Source organism: Carcharhinus amblyrhynchos, chromosome 17 (genome assembly GCF_965287045.1).
Source record: "Carcharhinus amblyrhynchos chromosome 17, sCarAmb.v2.hapA, whole genome shotgun sequence".
In the NCBI taxonomy this organism is placed as follows: domain Eukaryota; kingdom Metazoa; phylum Chordata; class Chondrichthyes; order Carcharhiniformes; family Carcharhinidae; genus Carcharhinus; species Carcharhinus amblyrhynchos.
This window is the reverse complement of record NC_137340.1, coordinates 36,272,054-36,297,293: the sequence shown is the minus strand read 5'-3', so window position 1 is coordinate 36,297,293 and position 25,240 is coordinate 36,272,054. Positions and strand designations below refer to the sequence as shown.

The 25,240-nt window shown below is 41.6% G+C and overlaps 1 protein-coding gene across 1 annotated transcript in view; it reads left to right on the top strand.

Moving 5' to 3' along the window:
• The window catches only part of ablim1b (actin binding LIM protein 1b), a 385,473-nt gene that overhangs the window by 216 nt on the left and 360,017 nt on the right, over positions 1-25,240 (top strand). The gene's annotated exons all lie outside the window — the stretch shown is intronic.

The following is a 25,240-nucleotide window of genomic DNA, read 5'->3' as shown; positions in this document are numbered from 1 at the left end:
TCCTATTGCGGATGGATTTACGTTTCATTGGCTAAGAATGCAAGATCATTGTTTTCTGTGTGTCTGTTGCATGTTTTATTGGATGAGGGTATTTTGTTTTATTTAACAGTGCAGTGAGATTAAAGGATAGACAGAATCGGGGCTGTTCCTGCAGATTGCTGCTGCAGTGTCTGTTCTGTCCGGCTGTTTCATGTTTCCTTTCTGAAAATCCACAGCGCTCTGGGGACAAGATGCAGTTTTGGGATTCAGACACCATTAATCTGTGGGCAATACTTGTGGCTAGGTAGGACCTGGGGTAGTTGAGGCTGGTGGGGAAGGTGTGGTGGAGGGGAAGTGTACTGTACTTGGAATTCCCAGCGGCGCTCCACCCCTATGCGACACCTGTTATAATGCCATTTCTGTTCTCGGCGCCTCCCTGCGAAGGTAGAACCATCCCAAGTTTGCCTCGCCCGAATCTCCCTCTCAGCCAAAGGCAGACTGGTCTCAGCCAGGCACTCGCTGCCTCCTCTGTTGTTCAGGCTGCAACTGAAAGGTGCGATTTCACCCGATACACCAGCCGCCTGCAGATTATCCACCTCTCTGATACACAGGGACTTGAATCTCAGTGGATTAAGTGTACGGAAATAGACACTGGGGTTGACCACAGTCCGGACAGCACAACATCTTAAAGGAACCATCACTTCGATTCATTCAGTCTCGCATTCCAAAAGTAATTTAACCCTTGACACAAAACCCTGACCCGAGTTTCATTCCTTCCTCTTCGTCAGGTTTCTCAAACAGTTTCCACATTAAAAAGCAGCGAACTTCGCACGCTGATCCCTGTTGTAAAAATAACCCACCGTCTAATCAAGCCCACGTTGGCTAAACCAAATGCGGCATGGCTTTAACCGGGTTGCCTCTGTATATCCCCAGCTCTGCCCAGAGTGCAGCTATATTCTGTTTCTGGTTCGCTAGAAATCTTTTGTGCTTGGTGGACACATTCACTCACAGGGCTACTGTGCGTTCTCATTTAAGTTAATGTGTGTACTTATTCAGGGATTTCAGTTTTGGACCGGACACCTGTTATTGTTAGTGATGGTTCTGGAAAAGGTGGGAGGAAATATTGCTGATCTCCTAATTACTGGTACAACATAACACTGGGTAATGGGAAAGGAACTCGGTGCAGAGCCTTCACACTATAGAATCCCTACGGTGCAGAAAGAGGCCATTGGGCCCATCGAGCTTGCACTGATAACTTATAACACCATGTATTTACCCTGCTAGACACCCCCTGACACTAAGGGGGAATATAGCATGGCCAATCAACCTAACCGGCACATCTTTGGACTGTGGAAGGAAACTGGAGCACCCAGAGAAAACCCATGCAGCATGAGAATGTGCAAACTGCACACAATTACCCGAAGCCGGAATTGAACCCGGGTCCCTGGCGCTTTGAGTCACCGAGCCCTCCTTAGGCAGAGTGTCGTAATTTTCCAATATAAGGATAAGTAGTTTCAGGTGATATTAACACTGTTTTGTGTAGACAGAGCAGATAAATCATAAGCATTCTGAATATGTGCTACTTGTACTATATTACGGGTGTTCACTTGCATATTACCTCTTGTCTAAGTTGATAAATTAAAAGTTCAAATTCCACTTCAGTCTTAAGCATTAACCTGGACTTTACACCCCAATGCAATACTGATTGAGGACTACCCAAGACAAGAATATGCATAAAATTTGATTTATTTGCTTGGTCACTATTACTTTATTCTGCTGGGGAGATTGTTTTACCAGTGATCATTAACAGTAAAAATTCACATAATTACAGTAGATGTGGAAACTACATTTTAACGATTGGCGTACAATGTGCCCCATTTATTGAGAGCTGTCAATTTTTGTTTCCTGAAAATATTGAGTTCCTGGCAAAATAATTGATGCAAAAGGTCATTGTAATCCAGCATGTCTTTCATATTTATAAGGGAGTGCTAGCAACTGATTGCCATCACCAATATTTTCCTGTCAGGGTACATTTGAATGTGAAGATCTGGATTGAGTTCAGCACATGGGGCAGAATTACCAATGTCTTATCCACAATTCGATTTATAAATTTCTAAATGGATGTAATGCCACTGAGCCATGGGGTTGGTTTAGCTCAAGGCTGGACAGCTGGTTAATGATGCAGAATGATACCAGTAGTGTTGGTTCAATTCCCGTGTTGGTTGAGGTTATTCATGAAGGGCCCACCTTCTCAACCTTGCCCCCTCAGCTGTGGTGATTCTCAGGTTAAATCACCACTAGTCAGTTCTCTCCCTTAAAGCAGAGAGCAGCCTATGGTCATCTGGGACTATGGTGACTGCCTTTATTTTATAATCATAGAATCCGTACAATGCAGAAGGAGGCCATTCAGCCCATTGAGCCTGCACTGACAACAATCCCATCCTGGACCTATCCCCACAACCCCATGCATTTACCCCTAGCAATAAGGGGCAATTTATCATGGCCAATCAACCTAGCCCACACATCTTTGGACTGTGGGAGTAAATCAGAGCACCTGGAGGAAACCCATGCTGATATGGGGAGAACGTGCACATTCCATACAATGAGGCTGAAATTGAACCCGGGTCCCTGGTGCTGTGAGGCAGCAGTGCTAACCACTGTGCTGCCCATCAAACAAATAAGTGATTTTTAATTTTTTTTTATTTAAGTAACTTTTAAAACAAGACATGGGAGAGATGCCTCTTGTTCCAAATTAGAGACACTATCTGCAGTGATTGAGCAAATTTGTGCTATTTTGGACTGCGGATAGTGGGACTGAATGAACTGGTGACAAAGAGCTGGGTTTTTATTTTTCTATTGTTTGTAAATACTGAAGTTTATTTCAGTATTTACTTTTACTGATGTGTTTAGGGAGTTTTCTTTTTGAACAACATTTGAACCAGAGAAGTGATAGCAAGAAAATGATGTTGGGTCATTTGAGACTTTGAAGTAGCAGAGTGAAAAATATAACATCGGTGACATTGTGCTTTTCCTATGGCCGCACCCACTCTATAAATTCATCATTTAAAAGTTACAAGATCTCAAGCTGGCTGATTCCCGAACACTGTGCTGCTAAATGCACAGTACTTCATCTATTCGTGTACCTATTGATTATTTCAAATACATAATACATTGATAATGTTTCACCTGCTAAGAGAGTCTGAAACAATAACAGCTTTGAATCAGTTAAATTGTGATACTTGGTCAGTGATTGCATTCTGATTTTTAATGATTAAGCAGTCATATTACACCAATGATGATTATTGGGATCAATAATTACTCATATTGAAAAGCATAGTTATGTTTCTCCTTGCTGCTGGTACCTTATGCCTGGAGGAAATGAATGCAGTATATTTTGAACTGTAATAGTAGTGGGAACATTACGGAAGATGCAAGTGCCTTAATTTCTTAAAAATTCATGATGATAGAAATAGATTACAGTGAGCTTGGCTGATATCTGTATTTCAAAAAAAAGTTGGCCGTAATTAAATTTCAAGATGACTGAACTGAACTAATTTATAGCACCCAGGTACGAACTGATCTGGGCGCAGTAGAATCCACAGAAATATTTCACTTTGTAATACTAGGGAACATGATGCTTACAAACCCCTCACAGACAACAGTTATTGACTTGTTTCTGGAATGGCTTATTTAATTATTTAGTCATTGCCCTCTTCCCACTTTCAGATATTATGTAGTTATGATCATTTGGAAGACATTTAGAATAGAATTTATTTTAATTTTGAGTTTTGACAATACTTTTGTCTACATTTATACTGTTACTTTGCTGTTGTTTCACTATGTTAATGCATAGGACACACTTAAAAATGAGGATGTGTATCTCCTCCTGCAGAGGTGGATTTTTGTCTGGGTAATCTGGTAAGTAATCCCAGACACCCTTGTGGAACTTGGAATGAAAATAAGGCAGATTCTATAAAAGTCAGATGATAAACTGTTGCAGATTGCCATCCAGGCAGTGAAGATAAATATTTATTCATACATTAGCAGTTTTCCAGATACTACTTTATCATTCTTAAAAGATAAAAACAGAGGTACACGTCAAGCAAATTGGAAATCATCATTAATTAACTGGCTTCTCTAAAGACTCAGAGAAACTGTTTATGAGCACCTCAGTGATACAGACCAGAAAGGACCCACGTTCAGATCTCATTCTGTTGCTGAACTAATTAATGATGTGGAGATGCCGGCATTGGATTAGGTAAGCACAATAAGAAGTCTCTCAACACCAAGTTAAAGGTTGTGCTCCAAAAGCTTGTGGCTTGTGCTACCAAATAAACCTGTTGGTCTGTAACCTGGTGTTGTGGAACTAATTAATCACAGAGGTACTATAATTTAGCTTGGCATTCCTGAGTTTGGAAGTGAAAAATCACCAGTTGCCCTTGACTGTATTCCATTGACCACTGCAGAAAATGTGCATCTGTGGTTGTCTGTTACGGACCGAATTGGACTCAGCTGAATAGGCCTCAATGGGGCTGATAACATGACCCTGCAATAATGGCGCTTGGTACTGAATGTACTTTCAAATTGATCTTTCCTTAGAATATGAGGCATTCAATTCTAAATATCTCGAGAATGTGCAGTGCAGTGCCCACCAGAGAGAACTATGGACAGTGAGTTCTGGATGCCAATAGTTGACTTTAGATAAATTCAAGTTTATGATAAAGAAATAGTTTGTACAAAAAGACACAATTCACTTGAACCAAGGGACAGGAGTTCCTTCAAGAAATGGTGAAGCAGTCTGAGCACAGTTTGTACATACCGACAACACTTGGAGTGCTGTCCACTGTACCTTTGTCACTGAGCATCTCACTGTCAGCTCCACAATCGGGAATAATGATCATTAGACAATGTATTGAGAGTGTCAAGCACTAAGCAAACTGTACCCCAGTTAAATGAAGGGGAAAATTGACAAGATTAGATAAAGATGAGTGAATCATAGCAAATGCTTCTATAACATTGGAATATTTTCAGCAAGACAAAGGTCTTGCAATAGCGATAATGTGAACTCGGAGACAATCCTTTGGAATTCTCAGAACTCATTGTCAAATAAGGCACTGCAAGGAATTCTGCAGAAGTATTGTGTTGTTTTCTGCTCCTGTAGAAAAATGATTATGTATTATTGGGGTATTTTGTGCTCTCACTGTCATTGTATCTAAGAGCCTCCCTGTATTCAAGAAGCAGAGCAGCAGTAGTGTGAACACTTCCCAGAAGAACATTTAAATGATAATTTAACTATTCAGTTTGGGTGCCGATATATATTTTGCACAGTGGAGAAACCATCAGTGTCAACATTACAGTCAATGGATGCGATGACTTTAAACATTAGCCCCCCAAAATTCTGAAAGATGAAATGAAATACATTCACTATCTTGCTTCATGCTGTGTTGTAAAGGCTGATATGTATGTCTGTGTGAATCACTTTCCATGTCACTGATAGCCATAAATTGTTTTTTTTATGTTTTTCATTTGAATCTGCCAGGGAATTGTATGGCTATGTGGTGGATCAGTGGTGTATGTGATTGTATCATGTCTGGATGGGGCAGATTTGAAGGAGCTAATGGCCTTTTGTTAGCCTATTTGCATATATCTCAACTAATATCTTATATGCGATACATTCAGTTATTTGTATGATTTATTTAATATATCGTTCATGGAACTTACTCCTTACACTTCAAGCCCCACTTCTGTTGGTTGCTAGATTTGTTCATCAGAATCCCTCAGAATAAATGGCCTTGTCTAAAGTATCCTTCTGAGTATTCTTTTACATATTGATTCCAAGGAACTGAGAACTCTTTCTTGAGATGAGATACCGAAACTGAGAGAATATTTCTGCCCATACCTAGGTCAAAGTGATCTAATATTGCCCACACGTCCCCTTAGAGTGAAATTTTCACAGCCTCTGGAGCCTTTTATTCAAATTGTGACATTTGGGGGAGCAATTAGAGCTAAATATGATGCAAGTAAAATTTCACAGAATTAGTCTTGGGATACGTCAGGTTAATTGACGAAATGATTTGTGGCAGACATTGCATTTATGCATGCACAAAATTCATGGAATAGATAATATCCTGAAGTATTACAATTTGTTTACTTGGAAACTGGAGTCAGGTGATGGGTGAATATTTTACCTATGTATGCTGCTTAATTATGAAAAAAACTAGTCTTTTTTGATTCAAATGTGCAATTGTAGTCTATTATATGCTGTGCTACTTGAGTTAACACTTATTAAATACATTAAGTTTAACAACTTAGACTATTTAACAATTTATTAAAGACTAAATTATTCTCCATATACAGAATAATACTTTAAAAAAGAAGGCCATTTTGGCCCTTCATGTCTGTATCTGCTCATTGAGGTCCTATTCCCTGCCTTTTCCTCATAGTCTGGACAATTTCTCCTTTCCAAGTATATACTGCATCCAATTACCTTTGGAAAATTGTCATTGAATAATCCTTTGCTATCTTTTTACACAGTGCATTCCAGGTCATTATAACGCGCTGTGTTAAAAAACTTCTCATCTCCCGTTGATTTCTTTTTGGCAATGAATTTAAATCTTAATAAAAGAGATTAATTTTAAAGCACGTCTCCACACGCATAGACATGGGTAGTCTTAACTTGATTACTAAGAACATTTAAGTCTCAGGGTGTATGTAATTTGTTGTATCAGGACATCTGCCGCTGGCTCTTACACAATTAGGTTTATACATCTTTGCATAACCATTGCTGAATTTGCAAACTTTTGCAAAGAGAGAACAGACCCATCTGGAACCTCAGTGAACATCAGAGGAGTATTTCCTGAACTAATCAGATTGAAAGATTGGGAAAAAAAAATGCAGGAATGAGAAGGGAGCATAAATTGGAAAGGATGAGTTCAACACCAAATCAGGTAATGGAAAGAGAAAAAAAAAGATTGGATTAAGAGGGAGAGAAACATAAAGAGATGGAAAGGAAAAGTTTAAAAAAATTAACATTTAAAAAAAATCTAACAATCTGAAGGAATGAAACTTCACAGTTCATTTTCTGTGCCAATGAGTTTGATGGTACAGTGATTAACTCATCATATTAAAAGAGCACTTTGACTGAAGTGGCCAAGACATAATTTACTGCAGTGGTTTCAATAGTATCTACTGCACAAATACAATAATTCCACCAATCAATGGTGAGACAGGCAGTGAAATCTGATTTTGCAAAGTTAATGATGGACTGGTGCATTTTGGATTGCAATATTTGGATTTCTGCATTTAATTTGTTTCTGCCCTCATCTGAATCCGCTGTAGCATTTGCACTGACAGGCAGCATGGTGGTACAGTGACAGTGGTTAGCACTGTTGCCTCTCAGCGCCAGGGACCCGAGTTTGTTTCCAGCTTTGGGTGACAGTGTGGAGTTTATGTGTTCTCCCCATGTCTGTATGGGCTTCCTCCGGGTGCTCCAGTTTGCTCCTACACTCCGAAGACATGCTGGTTAGGTGCATTCATCATGCTAAATTTCTTCTTAATATTCAAAGATATGCAGGTTGGGTGGTCTAGCCATGGTAAATGCGGAGGGTTACAGGGATAGGGGGCAGGGGTGTGGGCCTGGGCAAAGTGCTCTTTCGGAAATTGGTGTAGTGGGCCAAATGGCCTCCTTCTGCACTGTAGGAATTCTATTCTATTCTAAAGGCCATTAACTTCACCACATCTAACTGCAAATTATGGTCCATTCTAATCATCTTAAATATACACTCACAAATAAACCCAAGTAAGAACATTGTGCATGTTTGCTTTATATGAATTATTTTTTGCAATCCTTTGTCGATCTTTTCACTATTTTGTATATATTTTTTGATTTATTTGATGCACATTGATGATAGTGTTATAACCACATTGAGCTAGCATATGGGCTATGTGCTATCTGTTGGACTTGTAAGAACAGAAGCAAAATTTGGCCCTGATCATATTTTATCCCCTCAAGCAGAGCAGAACAAGTTCTGTGATTAGTTTCAAACTAATAGATACTAATGAGGAACAGTCTTGCATATGTACAGAATGTTACAATACATAATTTTGAACAGCTCCTGTTAATTATCCTATCACTTTGCACTACTTCTTAGGTAAAGGGCAGTTGATAGCCTCTGCTGTTTAACCCACACAACAGGGAGGTGAGCATAATGAAGCACAATGGCCCATTCTTTGAATTTCTTCCTTCCTTATGAAGAAGGGCTTGACCTCCTGTTGGTTTACTTGACGGTTCAAACTCAAATTAGTAGCTCGTTGTGTGAGAGGCACTGTGTGATACAGCACATGGTGCAGTCACGCACAGCACCAATGCAGTGCCTTTGAGTGGAGATATTTTGACTGGAGTATTCATTTTAACCATGATGGAATGAGCAAGTGCTCACATTACTCATAATGTCCTAAACAGGATTTCTCAGGCATCTTCAGTGCTGAACTCTGCCTACGATGGCCTGTGTTTGGTATTCTATCCGCTTTGAAAATCAATCCATCTTGTGCCAGACGTAACTTTGATTCAAAGTGCATTTTGCAGAAAGCTGATGAAGTTTCTTGGCATAGAATGGAGGCACTTAAGGGAATCAATTGAATAATAATTGGATGAAGCTGACATATAAAGCATTTCTTCTCAGACGCAGACATGGGCAGTCTTAAGTTGATTACCAAGAAAATTATATTGACAGCAGCTGAATAGCAGCCTCTCCAAAAATGAAAATTGTAATAAAATACTCTCCCAAGGGAGATGTACAAAAGTAAATCTCGCCACCAAAATATCACAGACGTGATTACATTTAGAAAATTCTCCAGGATCCAAGGTCAAATAAGATTGTGCAAGAAATTTTCAAAATTCTCCAGGATATTCTGAGAAGTGTCTATACCTGGAAAGTCAAAAAATGTCTCCTGACATCAGTGGTTGGTAATATTTACATCTTTGCTGATGGGGATGACTCAATCCCATATAACCTTTCAATAAAATTGTAAGTAGGAACATATGTTCCTCCAGAATGTTCCCTATATGTGTTCCTATATGGAATAGGGGTAGATCAATTCGCCCCTCAAACTAATTCTCCATCATTCAAATAAATCCATAGAACCATAGAATCCTACAGTGCAGAAGGAGGCCATTTGGCCATTGAGCCTGTCTGTGTGGTTAGACCCTATCCCCATAACCCCATGTATTTACCCTAGCTAGTCCTCTGACACTAAGGGGCAATTTAGCATGGCCAATTTAGCATGGCCAATCCACCTGACCCACACATCTTTAAAGTGTGGGAGGAAACCCATGCAGACACAGGAGCAATGTGCTAACCACACAGACAGTTGCCCAAGTCAGGAATTTAACCTGGGTGCCTGGTGCTGTGAGCCTCACATCTGTGAGGGTCACAGATGCCAGGAAGATGGCATCTGCTGTGGACCTGTTGCAATGGAAGACAAACTGTAGTGAATCCAGGACAATGGAATTGATTTGTGCAATGACTAGCCTTTTAAAGCACTTCATAATGATGGATGTCAGAGCCACCGGAAGATAGTCATTATGGCATGCTGCCTGGCTTTTCTATGGTACAGGGATGATGGTCATCTTGAAGCAAATAGGGACCTCAGATTGTTGTAAAGAGAGGTTGAAGGTGTCTGTGAATACCCCCGCCAGCTGATCTATGCAGGGTCTGAATGTTCACCTGGGTACCCCATCTGTAGGTTGACCATCAGCAATGGTGACCTAAGATATCGGTTCATCCAAGGCTTCCAGGGTGGAGGTCATGCTTTTGCTGAGCTCTTGCTCAAAGTGGGCATAGAATGCACCGTGCTCATCAGGGAGGGGTGTGCTGGTGCCGGCGATTTTACATGCCTTCATCTTGTAATCTGTTATGTCTTGCAGACCTTGCCATAATCAGTAGGGTCTGTGTGGGTAGCCTGGGATTCTAGCTTGGTCCACTACTGTCTTTTGTCATCTTTCACGGATCTCCTTAGACTGTATCTGGCTTTCTTGTATAGGTCAGGGTCGCCTGGCTTGAACACCTCAGACTCAGATTTCAGCAAACAGTGGATATTCCAGTTGGGAATCACATGGATTTGCTTTTGGCACACGGTCTTCTACGCACTTACTAATGAAGTCAGTTACTGTAGTGACGTACTCGTTCGGGCTGGTCATAGAGTTTTTAAATACTGATCAGTTCACTGACCCTAAGTAGTCCTGTAGGAGATTATCCGACTCCTCAGACCAACATTGCATGAATTTCTATGGCGGATTCTCCAGCTTCAGTTTTTGCTTGTAAGCCGGGAGCAGGAGCTAATTTGCCAAAATGTGGGCTGGCGATAAAGCAGTCAGCATGTTTGATATTTGTGTAGCAGTGATCAAAAACGTTTGAGCCTCTGGTGGAAAAGGAGACGTGTTAGAACATAAGAACATGCTGGTCATTTTTTGAGCTTGGCCTGATTGAAGTCCCCGATGAACAAGGTCTTGGGATGTTTTGTCTCAAGGCAATTTATGGTGGTGTGTATTTCGTCCAGCACGATCTTCACATCTGCGTGGGCTGGGATGTAAACTGCCATCAGGATAACGGAGGTGAACTCTTGCGGAAGGTAGTAGGTGCGGCATTTTAGCATCAGGTATTCTGGGCCTGGAGAGCAGAAAATCGCCACTGTGGCCAAGTCACAGCACCATGAGGTGTTGATTAGGAAGCCTTGCCTGAGGCCACTGTACAGTCCATTGGATGGATTGAGAAGCCTTCTGGTTGTAGGTCACAGTCCAGTGAAGCAGGAGTGAGCCTCATCTCTGTGAAACAGATCATACAGCACTTCTTCAGTTCTCTTTGAAAAATGAGTCTGGCTTTAAGTTATCTAGCTTGTTTTCCGGAAACTGGACATTTGCAAGGAGTAAACTGGGGAGGGGGGTGTGGGAACCACATTGTTTCACTCTCACCTCAGGCCTGCATGTTTTCCACGCTTCCTGGAGTGACTGCTTCTTTTCGAGCCTGGGAGATGGTGAGAGTAGTTTGCGGTGTTAAGGGTATAGTTGTGTTCAATGAGGGTAATGAGCTTTTAATTGTCTAAGTGAATGAGATTTGAATGGGTTAACTTCAGGTCCAACATTTCAGCTTAACCTTGAGTTAAATCTGTAAATGCTTGAATTCTATGTTTTAGATACTAAATCCCCAAAATGGTCCAGCACTGCCAGAAATAGTAACTGACTTCCTTTCAAAATAGGTAAATCAATCTGAAGTGTCACTTTCTCCTTCCATTTATGCTTATATGATGGGTCAATGTTAACTGAAAATTTTACTTTGTTTAAGAGGAAATCATCACAGTTTTACTGTACAGCTGATCTCTTTGTTGGGGGGCAGGGGGAAGGAAATAACAAAAAGAAATATAGCATGAAGACAATGTTGGAATATTTCTAATGATATTCCTGACAAAAGTTAACATGTGTCACTTATTTTATATGGGGTCTGATCTATTTCACATTAAAAACATTCACCACCTCTAAAATATCTTTCCCTTGCCATCTAAAGAGATGACAGGAAGCCAAATACAGGGTAGACCCTAGGATTCCTCATGGAGTTCCCAACGAAACCTTGAAAAAACATTATTTTACCTTTTTGGCCCTCTTCAGGGCTGACTGTTATGCCACACCGGTTTTCCCTGGATTGAACCTTGTATAATAAGCCTCCAGAAGCAGAAGTCCCTTCACCAAAATCCCTTTATTTACAATTCCAAAGGCAGTGCACAGAGTGCTGTCAGCCAGCAGTCTACCCTCAAGAGTGCCAGAGGAACTGACACTCCCAGTTAAATACAAGGAAAAGACTCTCTGATCAGCCCATCAATTGACTCCTTAATCAGGGACATCTTTTGTTGCCCAACCAAATAAACAAAATCAAAGTAACTTGGGCACAACTCAAAAGGGGCAGCTCCCTAAAAAGAGAGGAACCACCCAAAACATAAGGCAAAGCAGAAAGGAAACGTAAAACGTCAAATTAAAATGTGATTAAAGGGGTAAATAATACACTCCAGTCCCTGCAGTGCCAAAGGGCATGGAAGGCATTAACAGTGCCCTCGGACGCCACAATTCCTTAATCGGGGAATTCATATTCTGATAAGCCAGCCTCAGTGGCCTGAGTGAAGTCATTACACTTTGCAGTTATCCATTAAAGCATAGTTGGGGTCTGAATGTGTTGTCTTACCCTGATTTATGAACCTCAATTGATGTACCAGTCCAGCAAATATCCACCCAGTTAAAATTTAAGTTGACCAAAAGACACACAAAATGAGTGAACTGCAGTTGTTTTCTGACTTAGAACTTGATTGTGGCTTGCTTGTACGATCAAAAGTCTCAGAAGTCAGTTTCAGGCATTACTATCAGTTTAAAAATGGAAAAGTAATGCTGCTGTTGCTGCGAAAGCACACCTCTAGCTCAAAATATTTTGACATTGTAGTTATATATCATCAGTTTTTGATTTATTAGCTACAGTGATGGGCTAATATAACAAATTTGTGTATAGGAATGAACAAGTACTTTGATTGAAAATTGTTAATTGGGAGATGGACCCATCTGTCACAGGGATCATTTTACCAGCAGCTGCTGACTGTGGCATTGCTTTCACTAAAGCCAATTTGAAAAAGCACTTTAATAAGATCAGAGCTGTGCCATTGCTGCTATCAGCACACATTCCAGCTGGCATGTATTGGTCAGATTTAAATATCAAGTTAACAAAAGAGAAACAATCCTCACTCCCTTTTCCCAATACTTTTCAATTGTCGATGAAAACATTTAAAATCTTTTTGATCACACAAAACCTAACTGAAAGGATTTTTTTTTGGTGAAATACCTCAAAACAGCCAGCACACAGTATTTTCTACTCCCGCTTAAGTCTGTGTATGTACGCAAAGACTGGCCTAAGTACGTTGTTCTTATGCCTGACACCAACTGTTCCATTCAGAACTTTGTTACGGCAGGAGGTTCTCAGGAGAAGAGCAGTGTTTAGGAATGTCCTCAAAGCATCCCTGGAGAGAGTATCTCCACTGTTTCATGGGAGTCCCAGGCTTACGACCGACCAAAATGGAGAAGGTTTATTTGAGAAGGCGCAGATGTCAAATCAACAGAGAGAGCACAGAAATCTCCAAACAGTTGATCTGCCTGATCCTTCAAGCATCACCAGCCATGCATGTGGCACAGTCTTGTAAATCGTGCATTGGATTCATCAGCCATCTCGGAACACATTGAACCAGAGTGAAAGCAAGTCATCCCTAATCTGGAGGGTCTGTCAAAGAAGAAATACTTAAATTTACATTTACAAATGATTTACTTGAGAAATATTCAGTAAATCATTTGCACAACTGTATCCCTAAAATATTTTAGCATCAGTTTTCATTGTAAAGCTTTTTATTGTTATGCTTTGACAGTTGGGACTGAGAAGTAGATGGGGTTTGAATTGATTATCAGCAAGTTCTCCATTATGTTGTTATGCGATAGAAGTTAGTAACATCTTTCACATATTTTTAATGAAAGGGCTTAGCCGTCATCTCATTTGGTGAAAATTTAAGTGAGTTAAATATTCATGATTTTTAGTGAGCTTTTTTTGTTCTCTGAATTGCTGATATTGACATTGAAAGTTCATTGTTCCAGATGAATATGGTATTGTAAGGAACTCCAAGAGGCCCACCTCATGGGCCTTGCTGAGGTTATTATAGGTTTTGTTTTGTAATATTCATTTGTGTACTTCTAAGGGGTAACTAAATCATAAACATGCTAAAAAAAAATGGCAGGCAGGGTCTTATTTACATCATAGGGCCCTCAATTTTCAAAGTAATGGGGAAACAGGCAGATATTCTGGACACACATTTAGGCCATTTCACTAAAAACTGCCTGGAAAACAAAATGAAATTTGAAGTTTAAATCCCATCATGCCAGTTTGAGAATTTGAATTCAGTTTAATAACAAAAATCTGCAAATTAAACAATAAATTAGCAGTAAAAGTGACCGTAACATTTTGAATGTTCCTAAAAACTGGTTTGCCTGGGAGGAATCTTTTCAATCTTACCCAGTATAGCCAACATGTGAGTCCAGTCCCAAGCAAATGTGGTTGGCTTTTAACTTGCTTTTGAAGTGACCTAGCAACCATTCGAACAGAGCAGGACAACTTGGGATGGGCGACAAATATCAAACTTGCCAGTGACATCCACATGCTGAGAATGAATACATAAAATCTGTTTTTAATGGATGCATTTGTTAGTCATCAGCATCAAAGCCCTTTTCTCTCTGAAAGAAACTAGGCATTAGGAAAGTGAGAGATGTAATCTCTTTATCTTGGTTCCAGTTGGCATTTTTTTTGTCCACTCTAAATACTGAATTGTAATCCCACCATCAACATGTTTCAGTTAAAAGTTCAGTTGATTCATTACTTTCAGGCTTTATTCCATCTGAATTTTCAAAAGCAAATGTATTTCATGAAGGGCTTTGGAGAAATGCCAAGAAAATAATCAGATTTTCCTTCAAGCTTGGGAAACTGATGGCCCTTCCTCGTCAAGCAGTGTTTGCTGAAGTGTAATGTGCCGAGTTAAAGGAAAAGTTGAGATAATCTTGCAGTGAATTGTCCAAAGCTAACAAGCATTGATGAAGTAAAAATAGAAAACGCGGGAAGTGCTCAGCAGGTGTAACAGCATCTGCAGAGATAAGACCTGATCAGCGGCGGAAAGCTATGGGCAGTTAGAAGTAAAAAAATTTTTGTGCACTTACCCGTCTTGAAAAATTACCGTTCCAGGCCGAATACTTCTGTTTCTCTCTCCAAAGATGGTGCCAGATTTGATGAGCATTTCAAATTTGCCACATTTGCAACATGCGGGGCCCTATTTTACCATTGGACGGGCACGAAAATGTGGTAAAGTCGGGTGTGAGGCCATTAACGCAATCCGCGCCTGCGTCCGTGCAGATGGCCATTTTACTGAGACCCAGGGAGTGGCCGTGATCCAATTCGCATCCAAAATGGGTGCAACAGCGACTTAAATGCATTTGCATGCATTTAAATAGAATTAATGAACTGCCTGCCCAACTTGATCAGCATTTCCCCCTTTACCACCGTGTTCACCGATCCGGAATTGTGCTGAAATGAACATGCTGAATAAAAGTCTGAATTGGGCGCTCCAGCTGCCGAAGAGGCGAGTTCAAAGCTTCCAACAGCTCTCTGACTCAGATTGGTGGTGGTGAGAGGGTGGGAGGGGGAGAGGCAGGTGGGGGGAGAGAGGCCAGATCATTCTCCTGGAGGGGGTGGGGAATGAGGCCAGATGGTTGTCTGGTTGCGGGGGGGTGGGTGCGGTGATCATTGTCTGGTGGGAAGAGGGAGGTGGATCAGATCATTCTCTGGCGAGGGAGTGAGCAGGGAGGAGGAGGTGGGTCAGATGGGCAGGAGTGGGTGGGGAAGGTAACGAGGCCAGACCATTCTCTTGGCAGGTGGGGAAGAGTGAGGCCAGATCGTTCTTTGAGGGTAAGGTGTATCTCTGATGGGGTGGGGGTAGGCCCGATCACTCAGTGGTTGGGGGGAGGGCAGATGAATCTCTGGTGGGCGGGCCAGGGGTCTGCTGCCACTCTGCGGGCGATCGGTGGGGGGGAAGGGGGCAGAGGGTCATGATCAGCCTGGGTCTCGGGTGGGTGGGTGGATAAGGGGGACAGTGATGCGCGTGTGCTTTACAATCCCGGGCCACTTTGTGCAGTCCGGGAGTGATCTGACACGTGCGCTTTTTCAAATTTTTTTTCCTCGCTGCGCATGTGCAGTTCAGAGCTCCGATCATTTTGAGCAGGCTATGTCCCACACACAGCATGATTCAGACTCGCAATTTTATTTTCAAGCTAAGTGCATATGGGGGGGGCGCCTGAGAACAGGTTTCCAAGTTGGATCTGAATTGCGCCCTGAAAATGGTAAAATCAGGCCCGTTGTTACTGGATGAAGAGCATGCAATTCACTCAACTGGGAACAAGTTGGTTAAGAACGATTTTGTTTTCTTCACCATAACTGACCATCATATTGGGAATTGCTATTTTTTCTGTTTTGGGTATTTCTTAGGCTGGTCAATAAACCTGGCGACCATATAAAATGTGGATGTAGAACAGGGGAAAAAAAATTGCCTCAGCTAATTACTTCTCTTGTAGAGACCTACTCCAGTTTAAACATACCAGTAAGTGATGTGCATTGCAGTAAAAAGATACCTTCTTACTCTGTCTACTGATTTATGGTCCTTTTTCTCTAAATAGTGAGTGCTTTTTGATCCTTAACATAGTAACTCATGGCTTTTAATGCATATCATAAACCTATAAGAAAGAGAAAATGCCATCATCCTATCTGCCATGTAGATCCTCTCATTAAGGGAGCAATCAATCCATAACGGAATAGATGTATCAGTATGGATAAAATACTTCAGATGTGATGTTTGGCTCTTAGCACCTTTATAACTTTTTTTTGGTTCTCTTATTTTGAGTTTTCATTGAGTTATACTCCTGTCCACATTGCTGTAATTCCATCAGTAATACTGGGAGTCACTTCTCAGACTGCAAGCAGTCTCCAATGCTAGAAGCCTCAAGTGACAAGTTTGGGGTTGAGGGAAAAAGGGGGTGAGTGGGGATGAAGGGGTGAGTGGGTGTTGGGAACTTGTTGCAGGAGACCAGGGAGCGTTAAGGTGGACAGCCCTGAGGTTGGGGTGCCTCAGAAAGGCCCAAAAGGCCTCGAAGGATCTCCCCCAATTCCCTTGCCCAGCACCATCCCACATGGCTGAGTTCTCACATGACCTGAGCCCACCTCTGCCATAGGTAAAGTACCAGCAGGAGAGCCTTTGAGGCATTCATGTAACCATAAATTGGCTCTTGGGGGCATTACTAGACACAAGGGTGGGCCTCACCTCCATAAAAAGTAGAATAGGTCGCAGGCAGGAAAATCACCTGCCAGGTTTTGTATATCTCTGGCTTTCAAACCTATCAGCAGGGCAACGTTAAATAAATTCCATGGTATATAATTCGAGTCCTTTTCTTTTTAAGGACTGTCTCTTGGCTACCCAATGCTTTTGAATGGCAAATGTTCCACTGGACTGAATGGAAAATCTAAATTGTGTTAATGTTCACTTAAGACAAGGGGTTGAATTTTCTCAAAATTTGCCAGAATGTCAGGCTCTGACTGAAAACTGGTGTGTTTCTCTCCAGGTGCACTGCCAGATTTTTAGACCAGATCTTTGGCCACAATGACAAAACAAATGTGGTGGTGTGGTTTATGCCAACAGTCAGGCGGGGTGGCGTCTGATAGAGCCAGCAAGGCCAGCCACAGAGAGCGTGGTGCCCTCTTTAAAGAGCGCCCTGGTCGGTACTACCTTCACCCCTCCCCACAGTCACAGAGTACCTCCATACCACAAGCAGCAGGGAAACCATCCCCCCCTTCACACCATGAAGGTATCAGTGGCTTTTCCCCCCATCCACTACTAAGAAAGTACAGGGCTCTTTCCCCCTTCTACTTCATAAGAATCGTGCGCGCTCTCCCACGGCAAGTACCCCCTCCCCTTTGCTGGCAGTCCCCCCTTTCAAAGGCATCAGCACTTTCCCTTCCTTCACCAGCTCACAAAACAGGAACACCCTGACTCCCCAAAATGGGGTCCCCAGAGGCCCTACCCCTGGTACTAGTCTAGCAAAGGTTGGCATCACCAGCCTGGCAATGCCAATCTGCCAGGGTAGTGCCAAGACACTACCTGAGCATGTCCCTCTCCCTATACACGCCTTGGCAACCCTGGTGGGATCCCTCCATCAGAACCCCATTCTTATAAAGCTGTTGTAAACCTTGCCAGTGTGACGTCACATCAGCGAGCTTGTGAATGTTCAGTGAGGGAAGAATCATGTGGCAGCAGACCCACCAATCATATTAACATTTATTAAAATGTGTTTGAATGAGGTTCCTTCCCTTTGTGGGCAGGAACCTCATTGCGTTAATGGTAAGGGGCGGGGAAAAACAGGAAACAAGATCTTGTAAGTAAGAATCTCGTTTTCTGACTCTGGCGTGCCTGTATTTACAGAACATAGAACATAGAAACATATTTATGTGCTAGGCGAACACAAGTGCAAAATCGCCCCCAGGGGCTGCATGAATGGATCTAAAAAATAGGGTACTAAGCAGGTGAAAATCACCCTCAATATTCAATTATGAAAGAACTATCATGGTCAGCACAATGGCACAGTGGTGAGCACAGCTGCCTCACAGTCCAGGGACCCAGGTTCAATTCCTGGCTTGGGTCACCATTTGTGCGGAGTCGGCCCGTTCTCTCCATGTCTGCGTGGGTTTCCTCCGTGTGCTCTGGTTTCCCCCCCACAGTCCGAAAGGCTGGTTAGGTGCATTGTCCATGCTAAATTTTCCCTCAGTGTATCCAAACAGGCACCAGTGTGTGGTGACTAGGGGATTTCACAGTACCTTTATTGCAGTGTTAATGTAAACCTGCTTGTGATACTAATAAGTAAACTTTAATTGATTAAATATTTACTGAGATAAAGAAATAATGAGGGAAAGAGCGAGAGGAGAAAAAGACATAAATGGAAAGTGAGAGAAAAAAATTGAAATGTTTAAAATATTCCTGAAAAATCCAAAACTCAAAGGAATGAGACTCCACATTTGTAATCATTAATTTTTAACATCAAGGAAATTGTCTGACAATCATCAATGCGTATCACGTTGCTAATACCTATATTTGTGCTACCACTTACTAACCTTAAATTTCTGGAGCAGGTTTAGTTCTTACCACCTGCCCAAATACAATAACTTGACAACATTCAGTGTGTGTCAATGATAAAACAGTGTGGCATTGAACGTGATTTCAGTGCCATTTCCTGAAGCGGCATTTCTCAGGCAGAGAATTTTGGCTATTTGATTTTCGCTTGAAGCTGCTGATCACTCTCAGCCTCACTGTTACTTTGACAGGAATATATGGCCTGTTATGTTTTCCGGTTTGTTTGGATTCTGGAATGATGGATTACCAGTCAAACTTGGTTGATAGCATTGCTATGTTCTCAATGCAAAAAATGCCACGAAGCACAGCTATTGAATTTAGAAGTGGAGAAATATTATATCTGTTGTTGATCTTGAGTAATGGTGGACGGCAATTGTTATTTCAGGATATTTATTCACTGTTGAGTCAGTGTATTAATTCCACCATTAATCTTGTATGTCAGACCCATCATTGAAACCAGGTCAATTCTTTTGAAGAACAGTACTGCATGTTGTATTTTTAATTAATTGCTAATATAGTACAAACAGCGCTCTGAAAATGAAGTAAACAGGCATTAAATATTGTTTCTTTTTGCTATGTTGGAGAAGCATTTCCATTTTTCATATTTTCACACCTTATCATGGAAGTAAAAGTGGATAATTCAATGACTCGTGAGTAAATTGAAAAATTAGAGGTTTAAGATGGTGTGTTTTCTGATTGGACTGAGAGTTTAGTATTCGAAAAGTGACTCAATGGGTTGTGGTGATATAAGAGAGGGAGATATAAGTAGTTCCTGTGAGTTGCAATTTTACTGCCGTGCCGATCTTGGAATCGGTTTGGGTGCAGTTCGCAGAATGGAAATCCCTATTGGTCTCGGGCGGGATTTTATGAGCCTTGAGTGAGGTGGTAAAAGTACTGGGACATTCATGATGACATTGGTTTAACATTTTTTAAAAATCAAACTCTTCTGTTTAACTGTGACATTTTGTATGTGGAGCAGAGCATTTTAAATTGTCTTTAAGTGGAGTGCAAGATAAGAAGTGGAATTTTACCACGCCCCAGTTGGTAGGAGTGGAGATAGGACAGTGGATAGAAAGTGGGCCAGTAAAATGCCTGGAAACAGCATCAAGGCAGAACCCTGATGCTGTCCCGCTGCTGGGGAGGTTTCCCAGCAGCAGTGGTCATGGAATGGCTGCAGTCGTGGTCGCAAGAAGCCTTAGTAAGGAAATCTCCCGATTGGGATATTTGTTGCCCTGAAAATGGCCTCTGTGTGTATGATTCCTGTTTGAGGGATGAGATGGGCCTGCTTCCTCCAGAAGCAATGTGGAGGTGGCCACAGAGACGGGTGACCGCCAAGGTGCACCGTTTAGTAGCTCAGACCTGGGTTCTCTAAGATCGGCCAAGTTTTTTTAATAAAAAGCTGTTGGACGCTCAACCTGATCTACCAATTCCAGTCAGACACACCCATCAACCATGCCACCACAGAATCCCCATGCTCCCTGTATAGCCACTCACCATGTAGAGAAAAGAGAATTATATTAGTATGAGAGAATCTGAAAATATTCTGAGAGCCAGGATTAAACAATACCTGGAAAGGCAGGGATTGATCAGGGATAGTCAACAAGGGTTTGACTATCCCTAACTAATTTAGTTGAGTTTTTTGAAAAGGTAGCTAAATATATTGATGAGGGTAGCTCTGTTGATATGGTTTATATGGACATCAGTAAGGTGTTTGACTAGGTGCCATGTGGCAGGCTGGTCCAAAAGATTAGAGCCAATAGGATCCAAATCAAGTTGGCAAATTGGACCCAAAATTGACTTGTTAATAGGAGGCAAAGGGGATGCTGGTGGGCTGCATTTGTGACTGGAAACCTGTGACCAGCTGGGTACCACAGGGATCGGTGCTGGGATGCTTGCTGTTTGTTATATGCATTAATAACTTGGATGTGAATGAAGAAGATATAATTAGTAATTTGACAGATGATATGAAAGCTGGTGGTATTGTTGATAGGGAGGAGGATAATCTTTGGCTACAGACTGATGATGATCAGCTGATAAATTGAGCAGATGGAATTTATTCCTGATAAGGTGCATTTTGGGAGGTCTAATAAGGGTAAAATATACGTGATGAATGGTAAGTCCCTCGGGAGTATTGAGGTACAAACGAACCTTTGTGTATGAGTCTGTAGATCCATGAAGGTAGCAGCACGGGTGGATGAGGCAGTGACAAAGGCATATGGAATGATTACTTTCAATTAGAATATAGGAACAAGGATGTCTTGGTACAACTTCATAAAACATTGGTTAGGCCACAGATGGTATATTTTGTTGCAGTTCTGGTTACCACACTATCAAAAGTTCGTGATTGCACTTGAGAGGGTGCAGTGGAGATTCACCAGGATGTTGCCTGGAATGGAAAGTTTCCACCATGAGGAGAGACTGGGTTTGTTTTCCCTAAAACAGAGGAGGCTGAGGGGGGATCTGACAGAGGTATACACATTTATGAGAGGCATAGATAGGGTAGAATCTTTTCCCCATGGCAGAGGTGTCAAGACCAAAGGGCATAGGTTTAAGGTGAAGAGTAAGTGGTTTAGAGGGGATCTGAAGAAAATTATTTTCACTGAGAGGGTGGTGGAAATATAGAACACTCTGCCTGAGAGGGTGCTGGAGGCAAGTACTCTTGCAACATTTAAGAAGCATCTGAACGAGCATTTAATTCGCAAAGGCACAGTAGGTATGGACCAAGGGCTAGTAAATGGGATGAGTAGAGGCTGGTGGGCCGAAGGGCCTGTTTCTGACTCTGTGAAAATATGATCCCTGATTCTTGCATCAATGAACTGACAGAATCAGACTGGGAATTTCTCTACACTGAATATGCCCAGACGTTTTTGCATTTTTGGAATTGCAGAGGCAGGATTTATTACCTGAAATGGACAAACATACTCTGAAATTCTCATTGTTTAGGAGTTACATTCTGTACACCCTCAGTCTGTTTGTACTTATGACGATGACATTTATTGGCCTTAAAGAGGTAGATCAGTCAGAAGCATTGCTTCACCTTAGCCACAGAACAGTACATTGTGCAAATCATAATATGTGCTTCATTGTAAAACTTAGTTTCACCTGATTAACTGCAAGTAACCCCTCACAAGATTCACATGTTTATGTATAAAGATAATGGGGTTGAATTTCTGCTGGGGTTCTGCAGATCTCCCTCCTTTAGTTTGGCAGAATATTAGTAGACACTGCAGAGAAACAACGGGAAATCTGGAAATGTTAACTGTTGTGTTTGTGCCTCAGACTCGGATTGTTACACTTTGCACGTCATACATGTCGATGTGCCAATGATGCTTTCTTGAATTTGATTGGGTTAAATTGCATATTCCTTTACTGACAAACATTGGCAATGGTTTGCTGAGAAGCAAATAATACAGTACATGTAAATAGTCATTTGTGGTATACTACTGAAGTACTGCTGAAAAAGAAATATTTTCACCTTGTACTCATCAGGACAATTCACAAGAATACCAAATGTAAAGTGAACAAAATGCTGTTGTGAGCAAGATAAAAAGTTTTGTCAACATACGTCTCTTGTCAACAATACACGTACTTCCACTAAAAAAGAACTAACAAGTGTTATAGCAACAAATCAATAAGTAGCAACTAGCTAAACCCCACAATAAAAATAGGGTGGTAGAATCATTGAATCCCTCCAGTACAGAAGGATGCCATGCAGCCTATCAAGCCTGTACCCACAAAATCCCAACCAGGCCTTATCCCTCATGTATTTGCCTTGCTAATCCCCCTGATACTAAGGGGCAATTTAGCATAGCCAATCAACCTAACCCACACATCTTTGGACTGTGGGAGGAAACTGGAGCATCCACCTGGAGGAAGCCCATGCAGACACAGGGAGAATGCAAATTCCACAGTCACCCAAGGCCAGAATCGAACCCAGGTCCCTGGCGCTGTGAGGCAGCAGTGCTATCCGTGTGCCACCATGAGGTGAGCTTTCTTTTTTACTTATCAGCTTACTTTCTCTATTAACCTTTTTTACTTACAAGTTTGAGCATGATGTAGACATTAAATGTTCCTACATTTAAGTTGTATTTTGGGTTTTTTTAAAAATCAGTTTTACTTCATAGAAATGACTTAGGAATGAGCTTTTTAGGATTTGTGTTTAAGTTGTCTAGCTTTTTCTTTTAAAAGCTGCAGGCATTGAATATTTGACACTGTGGGATAAATAGATGAGGATAGGCATAGTTCAAAGCATCTTTCCAACTAGTTCAACAATTTCCTCAATCCTGCTATTCTTTTCTGAAGGACACAGTATCCAGCTCAAACCACAAGGTGGTCCTGTTGTTACACCACCCAATCATACATTTAGCCACTGGACAATCTGGACGCCTTTCTGAAGCTAAGAGTCTTGGGCCACTGCCAAGAATGCGAGTTACCAAGGGAATATGTAAGGCAGCCTGAAATTTATTATAATTTATAACAACATTATATATTCGCTTGTCCTTTAACATTTTATGTCTTGAACGCTGTCTTATAATACAGGCCTGTTCCCAAGGCCTGAGCCTTGAGTTGTTATAGCCTCTGAAAGTTATTCCCTGAGGGGAAATATTGTGTGTGAGGAAACTGTAGAAAAAGCTGCCAGCTGAAGAAACTTAAAGAAGCTAGAAGGCCATGGTTTTTACTGAGATTGGCACTTCAACTTCTAAAATCATTTTTCTGTAATGATTGGCAGCAAAACATTTTGGAGTATGTGACAGAGCAGGCTATTTGTTGGATCTTCCCCCATGCATGGAAAATAGCTGCAAGGAGAAACCTCCTGGGATGCTGCTTCCAGGAACAGAGGAAGTAACTCAAACTTTGCTGTTTTTCTAAAATTATCAAAAACAAGTTAAAGCATGAACTATTTCAGTTTGGGCACTGTGGACAATCAGCAGCAGCAGAATTGTACTCAACCACAAACTGTAACCTGATGGTCCCACATATCCCCCACTCTGCCATGACCACACCAAGCTAGAGGGTCTACCTTGATTCATTGAAGAGTCTGGATAGCATTCCAGGAACAACACCAAACCTAAAGATGAGGTGTCAACCTGTTGAAGCTACAAAACAGGACTACTTGCATGCCAAACAACAAGCAGCAAGTAATAGACAACCCTGAACGATCCGAACCAAAAGATAGGATCTAAACTCTCCAACCATACCACATCCAGCTATCAATGGGGTGGATAACTAACAATGTACTGGAGGAGAAGGCTCCAGAAATATCCCCATTCTTAATGATGGAGGAGCTTGGCAGATCAGTGCTAAACATAAGGCTGAAGCATTCGCAACAACATCCAGCCAGAACTGCTGAGTAGATGATCCATCTCAGCCTCCTCCAGAGGTCCCCAGGATCACAGATGTCAGTTTTCATTCAATTCACTTCGTGTGAACTCAAATGACTGAAGACACTGGGTGCTCAAAAGGCTATTATTGGCCCTAACAATATTATAGCAACTGTACTGAAGACTGGTACTCCAGAACTTGGTGTGACCCTGGCCAAACTATTGCAGTTTAGTTACAACATTGGCATCTATCTGGCAGTGTGTAAAATTGCTCAATTATGTCCTGCGCACAAGGAACAGGAAAACAGGACAATTCCAACCAGGCTAATTACTACCCCATCAGCTTACTCTCTTCATCAATAAAGTGATAGAAGGGGTCATTAACAGTGCCATCAAGCAGCACTTATTCATCAATAACCTGTTTACTAATTCTCAGTTTGCATTCCACCAAGGTTACTTAGATCTGGGCCTCGTTGCAGCCTTGGTTCACACATAGGCCAAAGGGCTGAATGTCAGAGGTGAGGTCAGAGTGAATGCCCTTGACATGCATTTGACTAAGTGTAGCATCAAGGAGTGCTTGCAAAACTGGACCCAATTGAAATCAGATGGAAAACACTCCACTGCTTAGAACCATATGTAGCACAAAGGAAGATGGTTGTGGTGGTTTGAAGTGTGATGACACTGTGTCTTTAAGAAATGTATTTAAATCATATATGTTGTGCAAGATTGTTTAACAGTCTGATCTAACTGGTGCTGCTTGGTCTGTAACCGAAATCCTTTATTGTTCCTGCAGTAACATTATTGTTCCTGCAGTAACATAATTGTTCCTTATTGCTAGAATGTTTGTTTAATCTGAAAAATGCTGTTTTGCTGTACTCAGTGATTTTCCCTGGGATTTTTCAGAGTAGGACCAGATAGGGTTGATGGACTGGTAAGCTCATATGACTGGGTGGAGTTAGGCTTACATGGAGAACCTGAGCTTAAATGCTGCTTTGAGTTGTTCGGGAGAAGTGCCTTTCTTTTCCTCAAGTTAGAAACTGGAATCTGCCAAGAAATAAGTCTCTTTGTTTGAGATTCTGCAGTTTGGGAGTGGATATTTCTGAGATTCTGCTATATGAAAGTTAGAAGACATGTGTCTGTCTGAATCACTG